This window comes from Anser cygnoides, chromosome 6, assembly GCF_040182565.1.
Source record: "Anser cygnoides isolate HZ-2024a breed goose chromosome 6, Taihu_goose_T2T_genome, whole genome shotgun sequence".
In the NCBI taxonomy this organism is placed as follows: Eukaryota; Metazoa; Chordata; class Aves; order Anseriformes; family Anatidae; genus Anser; species Anser cygnoides.
Window position 1 is genome coordinate 28797949 of NC_089878.1, and position 9548 is coordinate 28807496.

The window sequence follows — 9548 nt, forward strand, 5'->3', positions numbered from 1 at the left end:
AGATTACCAGAACATCCCCCAGGACCACAGAAAACCAAGCATACCACCTGGAGGCAAGAAGGGAAACTGTAGCCAGACAAAAACCATGCCCAAATCTGCTCCAAACATCCAAGGATAATGCCACATATACCTAGATTAAGAGTAACACCGCAGGTATAAGGTGCCTGACAGACGCTACTGAAATGCTTTCCATGTGATCATGAATGGAAAGGATGGATACAACACCTTTGCCTACACAGCATTATAAAATCTTTAAATGGCTTTTCAGTTTCACAGAACTTAAGCTGAGGTACAGAGAGATTCCAGTAGCTTTCCAGCAGCTACGATTTTCTGATACCTAAAAAAAGAAACTTACAGCCTGTACCAGCATCAAGAGACACTCAGAAGATAAAAGATTACATTCGTTCGTACTTCAAAGAGGGCCTACTGCACAAAGCACATTGAGAAGGACCAGCGTAACCATGTACAGATACATCTAGGAATACCGCACTAAGAGGAGATGAGCTCTGAGCCGGCACACCGCCACTGTTCCAGTTGGGCACTACATTTAAAAATGCTTTTCATTCATGTGCCTCTGCAGTCAGGTCCAATTTGTCTTACACCCCCTTCTCTAGGCACTCTTATAATTAAACTAACGATCCTCTCAGCTTCCCCAATCTATTTGCCACCTTCTGCATTACGTGACAGAAAGTGAAACTTCCACTTATTACAGAGAACCACTATTTTTTGCCCTTAAAGGCAAAGACACAACATGAAAAAAAAATAATGCTATTATGTGACTTTTTATTTTAAGGCATCAGTAATCGTCTCAGGCTGCTTATTGCAAAGTTTTTTCATTATCTGGAATTCATATCCTTAAAAAAAATAGGGTAAACTAAAAGCTTTTTCTCTAATAGCTGAGCTATATTATCTTAGAAGCACAGTTTGTTTATACTGCCTATGGAAAATATTATTTCTCCCAGCTGCTGTAAAAATAGGTTCTCAGGCTTTAAATAAAACTGAAATTTTCTTATCTAATACCACCATTGGGTATAAAACCAAAATGTCTTATTGATTTTGGTCAATTTTAATTCAATTTTCCATGCTGAATTAATACCAACATTACCCCAAAACGTATTTCTGAATTTTGAACATGAGTCATTTGAATTCCTTAAGTTGTGCCTTCCTGTGTACATCCTGTACCAGTACCTCAACTCTACAAATTCGGTCTTTGCTATAATTGAGTATTACAACATGCATGCAGTCTAACACTACTGAAGCACTCTTGAAGGCATCAACTCTATCATCCCAGAATTAAAAGGCTAAAAAAGGGACATATGGCAGGATATGGAATGCGCATATTGAGAAAGGAATCAAGTAACTGGGTTCTTCTGTTCCCCAGTCTCTATTCACATGCACATTGTGCTGCAGATGTTCAGAAGCAACATTTTCTCAAAACAGAGACACGAGCATCACACAAGCAATGACCAGCTTTGCTGACAAGATGCAATTACTCTCCTTCTAAATAGCAAGGTGTTCTCATCAGAGTATCTCCGATCAGATTCAGCTCTACTGGGGCACCAATTCTCTCACTACAAGAAGTGCTTTAAGTAAGACCCTTAGAAATGTCAGCATTTCCAAAAATACACTGGTAACCTGAGTTAGCAACAAGTTCCACCTTACCAAAGATGTAAGAGACAGCCCAGAATTCAGGTCACAAAGATTCAAAGAGAGCTAAACCAAAACCAAACCACTAGCCCTCAGTTCTGTTAGCCCAGTAAAGTCCTTCCTGACACAATTAGAGGATTCATGGTAAGGATGAACAAGCTTGGTGTATCACAAAGAGGCCAATAACTTCAACCCACAAGCTAGGGAGGATCCTTTTCCCATTACAGAGGAGTAAACCTGCAAGCACATATAGAAATTAGGATTAATAGCATACAAAGGAGAGCTGAATACAAACTATTTGTGCAAAGATTCTGAGGAGCACTCAAGCTGATGATGTTGATCGTACCTTGTGAAATGCAGCACTGTCCTGGCACTAGCAGCACTGACCACGGGACAAGTACGCTCCAGCAAGTACCTCTGGCTGTGGCTTGGTAAACACTGACTAGTCATCTAGACAAGACTACGCAGAAAGGTTGTTGGAACAGGCTGCCAACATCACAGAGCTCTCCCACAGCCTCAGAACTGTCAAGAAACTGAGTAAATACTGATAACGTCCTGGCCCGCTCTGAAATTGTTGATGTTTCCTGTGGAAATGTGTGACTACAGCATGTAGTTTATTCCCTGTACCACAACAGGGAAGGCATCCCATTACTAGAAGGGGTTTTGTGGCTCTAGGAAGCAACGAAAAGAGCAGAACCACACAGATCTGTGGGTCCTCTCACAGCCCTGTAAACATTTGAGAAGTCCCCAATTTGTCTGGGGCCAGAAAGGATCTTCTGCAGGTCCATAAACTGGAGCCTGGGAAGCCAGAGAACAGAAGAGATGCGGTTCCAGCTGGATCTCTCAGCCTCTGAGCACAGCAAAGGGGCTGTCGTGGGCACTATCCACCCCAAGTGAAACATGGCCAGGCAGTGCCATGCAGCATGCCACTCCTTCGGCAGCGGTGGGGCGGCCCAGAAGGGAGAAGAAGAATCTTTGAGTGTTCCTCAATTTTGATAACTGAGAGGAAAGAAACGAAAAAGCTTGTCCTTTCCAGATTCAGTCGATGATGTCAGGAAGCTCTGGCAATTTCTTAATAACAAGCATGTTGTTAAGCGTCTCAGTCAGAGACAACGGTAATGGTAAAGAGTTTAATACCACCACCGCCTTATTCCTTTGAAAAGTAGCTCCCACTCTTCAAGGGCCAGCACTGGACATTTATTTACCAGAAGCTCAGAGAAAGAATTTCTCACCAGCCAGGAGTATGAGGAATTGGCAATATCCATCCAAAATGCGCTGTTCTCAAACTCTGGAAGCTGGAACCCAGAGAGCAAAAATCCCTGTTATTTAGTGCAAGACCAGCAAGAAGCTCGTGTCTGCTACTGACAGGCAGGCAGACTGCTAGAAGCTATTCTGGTTCTTTAAGAAGAAAGTAACATTAACATTATTAAATAACAGACATGTCCATCTGTCCTATGAAAGTATATAAAGAGAAGCACAAATTAGAATTTCTTCACAGTGTTAGATCATCTGCCTTTCCCTAAGAAAATCTGCTGAAAAAACAGAGAGAAATGAAGAGGTGCCAACTAGACTGAACAAGTGCTGACAGAGCTCATGGAAGTGCAGAAAAATCTCATCTAGCTCTCAAGAAACCCAAAATAAGTAACTGAAGAGCATAGACATACAAGCCCACAGTTTACACATTCTTTGTGGTAGGCTCTGTTTTTTTAACAAATATGTAGGTTATGCTCCACGCGCATCTCTGGCACATGGTGGTCACTCCAGCAAAGTAACTTGCATCTGTGAACGGCCAAAAATGATTTTGCCACTTTACCCCACATAAGCCATTTTGTAAGCTTGCTGTAACTCTCCTCTGAAACATGGTATGGGAAGATGGAGTAGGAGTAGCCATGCCATCCTTACATTGCAAGTTTCAATAATATCACAAATCTGTTTTTTACATCTCATCTTGAAATTCCACAGCATGTTGAATTTTTAATCCGCAAGTGATGAGAAAGGTCTTAAAATTATACTTGTTCGAACATTTATCTGAAATTCACTTTTGTACCCAGCTTGTTTCTCAATTTTTTTTTGGCTTCTCTAAGAAGATCCTCTCAGTTTGCTATTGAATATGGTCAGGAGATTTAAGAGAATACAAAAATGCTCTCCAATATACCTATATCAGGTTTAGGGATCGGATTTAGGGGAGATCAGAGAGCCTTTACTTAAATGCCAATTTTCAGAATAGCTGCAGATAAAAATATGACATCTGTGGAAAGTACACAAAATCTAGACAAGGCAGCAGGGAAGAAACATACAACTACTTGACAGTAACGTTTAGGTAAAGAAAACACAATGACCACCTCCATTCAAGAAAAATATAACCTCAGGAACCAGCAGAGAGCAGCTCCTGAATGAAGACCATGCCTTCTTTTCAGCAGGGGAAAGACAACAGTGTTCAGGGGCTCATGGAAAAGAACTCACTGTAGGATCCACATCGGGAGGTACCAGCAGCACAGCAGAAGGTGTAAAGAAGGTGTAGAGAAATCTTTTGGGAGAAGGTGTAGAGACATTAGGACATAAAGCCACAAAAAAGTCATATTTATTTATATTTTACCTGCCACAGAAGAGTGTTTTCCATTTCTGTTTTGGGGATATACTTAAAGAGATCAGTACTCAGTAATTCATTTTCATCAAGGCAGTGCATCAAATGCTGGTATTAAAGTTTGAAAAATGACCTATTTACTGAAAAAACTAATACTGAATGATTGCCTATGGTCTGAGTGAGCATGTTTGTCTCTGTGTTAGCTTAGATTTTTGTTTTACTTGAGCGTTTGATCTTTGAAAGAAGCAGATTGATGCTTCTGTCCTAGAACAAAAGGAAATTCTGAAGGTCAATAAACAGGATTATGGTAGCCAGAAAGAAGGCAAGGACACCATGATAAACTATAGCTCATATGATTGACCAGAGGGTAATTAATATCATCTCTTCCTGAAAGAGTGTACACAGCTGAATACCAAAGCCAAGCTGCAGAAATTCGGTATTACTGGAGCATATCACACTGTTCAAGAACACTGACTTTCCTGGTTTGTTTTTCCAGGTTAAAAGTAAATAAAGAAACAGAAGGAATGCAATTTATGAATTTTTGAAGAACAACAGAAAGATATTTTTATTTTAGCTGAAACATTTTGACACTTAAACACACGCAGATGCACTATTACATATGGTCTTAGATCCAGCCAGAACATCTACCTGACACTGTCCATGCAGAGTTGGACTTAGATGTAATTTCATATTGTTTGTGGGCCTCGACCTAGACTCAGATTTGAAAATGTCCAGCTTTGTAAGTAATTTAAATTTAAATGTGTATTTCAACATTTCAGAATCATTTTTAGTAAAGCACACCCCAACCCCACAAAAAGAAACACTTTTATGTTGCTATTAATAACTTAGTTATTAATAACTGTAGACCAATGTAAGAGCAACTTCCAGACCAAGGAAAACGGTGGCATTTTAGTGCATTTGTTTACAAAGACCATCTTGTGATTTCAGGGACATGAAAAACAAAATTATTTGTTGTGAAGGTATCTGGTCCCTGCTGGAAAGGCACTATGAAAGCAGATAAGGTTACAGGATATCTTTTGTTGCCAATCAAAATGGCTTAGGTCTTTAAAATTGCATACTAAATGAGCATCACACTGTGCGGCTTTGGAAAACTACTGATTTAAATATTCTTTTGCAACTTAACTATCCATTCCCAACAGCTTATCAGTCTAAACCTTATCTTAATTATTTAACAGGTATTTCCAAATGATGGTACAGGTTTGGCTTATGATGCGCACCCAAATGGTTTAACCGTGCTTTTCTCAACCCTGCCCTGAGGATGCTCCACCTCCTGTGCATGCTGAGAAATACAGGCTTCTGCTGATGTCCTTATTGATCAGTGTTAATGAGAAGAGATGAACAAGCAGCTGTGGAAAATGCACTAAACAATATGAGGGAGAGGGAGAAAGATTAAGGAAAATGGCAACAGAGATCGAGATTTCAAGAAGACGTGATCATGACAGACTGTTAGGCTTTATTCTGATGAACTCATTATTTTGCCATAGCCCAGCAACGTTAGCTAAAGCAGCATTCCTGACCTACTCCTGTGTCTGGCCTCTTGTTTCCAGCCTTGCATCATCCTCTCCCTGCTGCTGACATAGCCATTTGTACAGCCATATGGTAAACCAGAGTGGAGAATTAAGTAACAACAACATTTTGGCAAAATTATTCCTCGCTCACACCAATTTGCAACATGGTTCTCTCTGGGGCTGCAGAAGCGCTATGGCAGCAACAGGAAGACAGGAGGAGGCCACGAAGGGAGGGTGTAGCTGCTTCGGGCAGAGCCACAGTCAGAAAAGTAAAACAGAGCGAAGAAGGTATTGCACACAGCCAAGTGGGGATCAGTCATTTAGGTAAAAGTGATTTCAAAAGAAAAATAAAAGGACGGACAACAGTGACAAGCCGTGGAAAAATGTAAAAGGAGAAAAACCTACAATAGAACTTTTAGACTGTGTATTTACTGAATTTGGGACAGAACACAGCTGGATAAAATAGGGTGATAACCAGAGTAATCGATGGGATTATTTGTATTTATTTATTTTTAACTATAAAGTAAGAGAAATGCTTCTTGCAAAGTCTAAGAATGTCATCAAATTTAAATGGGATGCAGAATGATGATAAACGGAATTGGAGGAGATAAAGATGCAGAAACAGAGGGGCAACCATTTACAGGGAGAGACAACAGCATATTCTTCCCTGCAGCACCAGAGACCAGACATTTCATGTGTCCTCCACCACTTCCACAGCTATTTATGGACTATCACAAAATAAGTCTGAATTCATTAAAAGCCAAACCATACATCAAAGCCAAAATTAACACCCGCTTGTCAGTGCTGAAATAACGGTGTTCTTTTTATGCTTAACTAAACCTTCTTCTGTATATACCTAAAACTGTTGCTTTATTTCTTTACTCATCTGCTACCAACCCCCTTGAAATCTCCTGCATCAGTTAGGTCCCTTTCACCACAGAATACACAAGGACATGCATACAATACAGCAAACAATGACAATGAAGAATAGTTGGGAAGAAACAAGTGGCATGTGATTTGCTTTGTGGTGTCTGAATCATTAATTTGTATTTTGTTTCAGGAGGTGCCAGGGGAAAGATTAAGACTATAGTGCTAATGTAGATCATTCTGGAAAGGTCAGGTTTCCCAAAATATCATCTAAATTTAGTGATAAAACACTGCCACAGACAACGTGAAAGAGATGATGGAGACTGTCAGAAAACTTCTCTAATTTAATTCCCTGCACTATTTCATCTGAAGGTGTCACAGCACCTGGCACATCAAAGAAAACTGGACGGTAGGTATCAATGCACACATCACAAGTTTTACTGAAGCTGTTCTTAGCTATGCAGATAATAAAAAGGCTTGAGCAGAACACAGACTCAGGTAGTAAGCTGGACCTAAACACCTCTTTGCTTATGCTCTACACCAAGGTTTATTAAGCTAGAGGTGCTTTAGTACAATCCATTACAAACAACAAGACTCCACTGTTGTGTGTCTGTACTGGTAAGAGACTTGCACAGAACCTGGTATTTGCTGCACTTTCTCACTTCAAATTTATATACTCAGTAGGCGTACAAAAAGAAAATCTTTTATCCAAGGATCTCAAAGAGTTTTACTGGGAAACAATATTTCTCATTTATAAAGGAGGAGAATGAGATGCTGAAAACTGAGTAATTTGCCTGTCATTACACAGTGAGTCAGTGGCAGCAGCCCACACTGGTCATACATCTCGCTGTTCTTATCAGGTACTGCCATTAGAATAAGGGCTTTTAGAATAGTTACATGCCATATGTACTAACAACAGAATCCTCACACAATTTCAAATTTATGCTTGTTCTTACTTTTGCTGTGATAACGAATACTGGAGTTTATACAACGTAGTATTTAACATACTGGCTGCCTCCTTTTTCAGTCCAGCATGCCACTGTCTCAAAGACAGGCGTAATGCATCAGGGTTTACCATGAATGTTGAGAAACAATTATGTACTATACAAAATAAAAGTTATGGGCATCAGTAGCTACAATGTCGAAACCAAACTAAACCACGAAACTGATTTATAACTGGTTATTATGTAGCTACATCAGGGAAGGCTCACATTATCCAGGGACTGCTTCTTATACTTTCTGTGCCGTTAACCACTGTCAGCATCACTGAGCTCTGAACCTTTAACCTGATCCAACACGACACCGGACTTCTTTATCTGCAGGGCATGTTGTGCCAGTCGCTCTGATGCAGAAATTTTTTCTCCACGTTATGAAAATGGACTAGTACATGAGAGGAAAAAGAAAAAAACGATGATGACAGTACAAATGAACAAGGAACAGTAATATATAAACAAAAGATAAATTGTTAGAAGAAAGGTTAATTTATGCGACTCAAAAAAAATTTCCTTTAGTTAACAAGCACTCCTTAAATCCCACAGAACTTGGCATAATGATCCCTTTAGCATATCATCTTTGGCACACAATCACACAACACACCCTGGGAAAGACTGGATTTTATCTTCATCAATGACTTTGGCAGACCTTCCCACAAAGACAGACCTTCCTGCTGTAACTGGTGCCTGTACGCGTGCCTGCAGTTAGCCTCTAGCAGAAACCTTCTCTTCGCTTTCTTACAGCATGTTCAGCTTTACTATTTGTGAGAGTATTGCTGAAGTCTACAACGTTAGTTCGCAAGTACTTTTCTTATCCTCCAGATGCCCAAGTCCTAATAGATCAATGCATATTGAAAATAATCAACAGTACTTTTGCCAAGAAAAGACAAAACATGGCACTCTGCTGTATGACGATACAGGAAAGATGAAAGATGTTCCGCTGTGAAGTTTCATGTCAGTGCATGGAATATTATTGCAACAAAACTTTCAACTCAAGCAGTAGCGGGCTGAGGTAGGCAAGACCAAGCTGCCTCATCAGAAAGCTACAAAAACATCTTCCCCTACCTGAAAATCCCACGGGGGCGAACAGGGATGGACTCTAAAGACCTGCACCGAAGCCCAGTTGCAAGTAAAGAGAAAAGAGGAAACAGCAGAAGGAAGCAGGATCTGCTCCTTCCCCTCCAAACTTCTGTTATGTAAGGAGCAGCTGCTGCTTACAATTACTTGGATGTAACATCCTAGATCTTGACCCCTCCAGGCAGCCCCTTCTCTTGCACCACGCTACTCAGCGATGAGCCGCCCGACACCAACGCTGACCGCCCACCGCGAGATCGCTGCGGGTGCCGAGATGGGGGCACTGCAATCGGCAGGGGAAAGGCAACTCAAGCGCATGAAAACCTGCTTCTAGAAACTATGGCAGGCTCGGCGCAGGTTTGGGGAGCTGCATCAGCTATAAGCGTGCTTTTAACCTTCACAACAGTAAGGACCAGACCTTTTGTAAGTGAAAGCCTTCATATGTTGGTATTTTTGTTGAGAAAAGAGATCTGTTAATCCATCAGAACCTGCAATGTCCATGAATCTATATGCTCCTCTGGAAAGGCTACATGTTAATAAAGTTTAGACCAATTTCTTTATAAGTTATGTTTAGAAATCCGCATAACCACAGAGAAATGTGCTGAAGAGCATTTACTGTGCTCAAGGGAGGGATGTACTACTGCTACACTCTAGGCAAGAGTGGAGGGGACATAGACTTAATTCCCTGTAGCTGTTAAAACGTTTTGGAAAACGTCTACACAAGGCATCGGTATAGGTACTGGAACAATAAATGCTACAGCAGAAAAACATGCGTATGTCACAGCCAGTGTGTACTTGGGGATAGGGAAAGGAGAACTATTAAGACTCAAGTACTTTTTAGCTTCATCCTAAATC

General features: G+C 40.6%; 1 protein-coding gene across 3 annotated transcripts in view; it reads right to left on the reverse strand.

Annotated features, from left to right (window-relative positions):
- Positions 1-9548, reverse strand: part of PTPN4 (protein tyrosine phosphatase non-receptor type 4) — a 113768-nt gene that overhangs the window by 88845 nt on the left and 15375 nt on the right. The gene's annotated exons all lie outside the window — the stretch shown is intronic.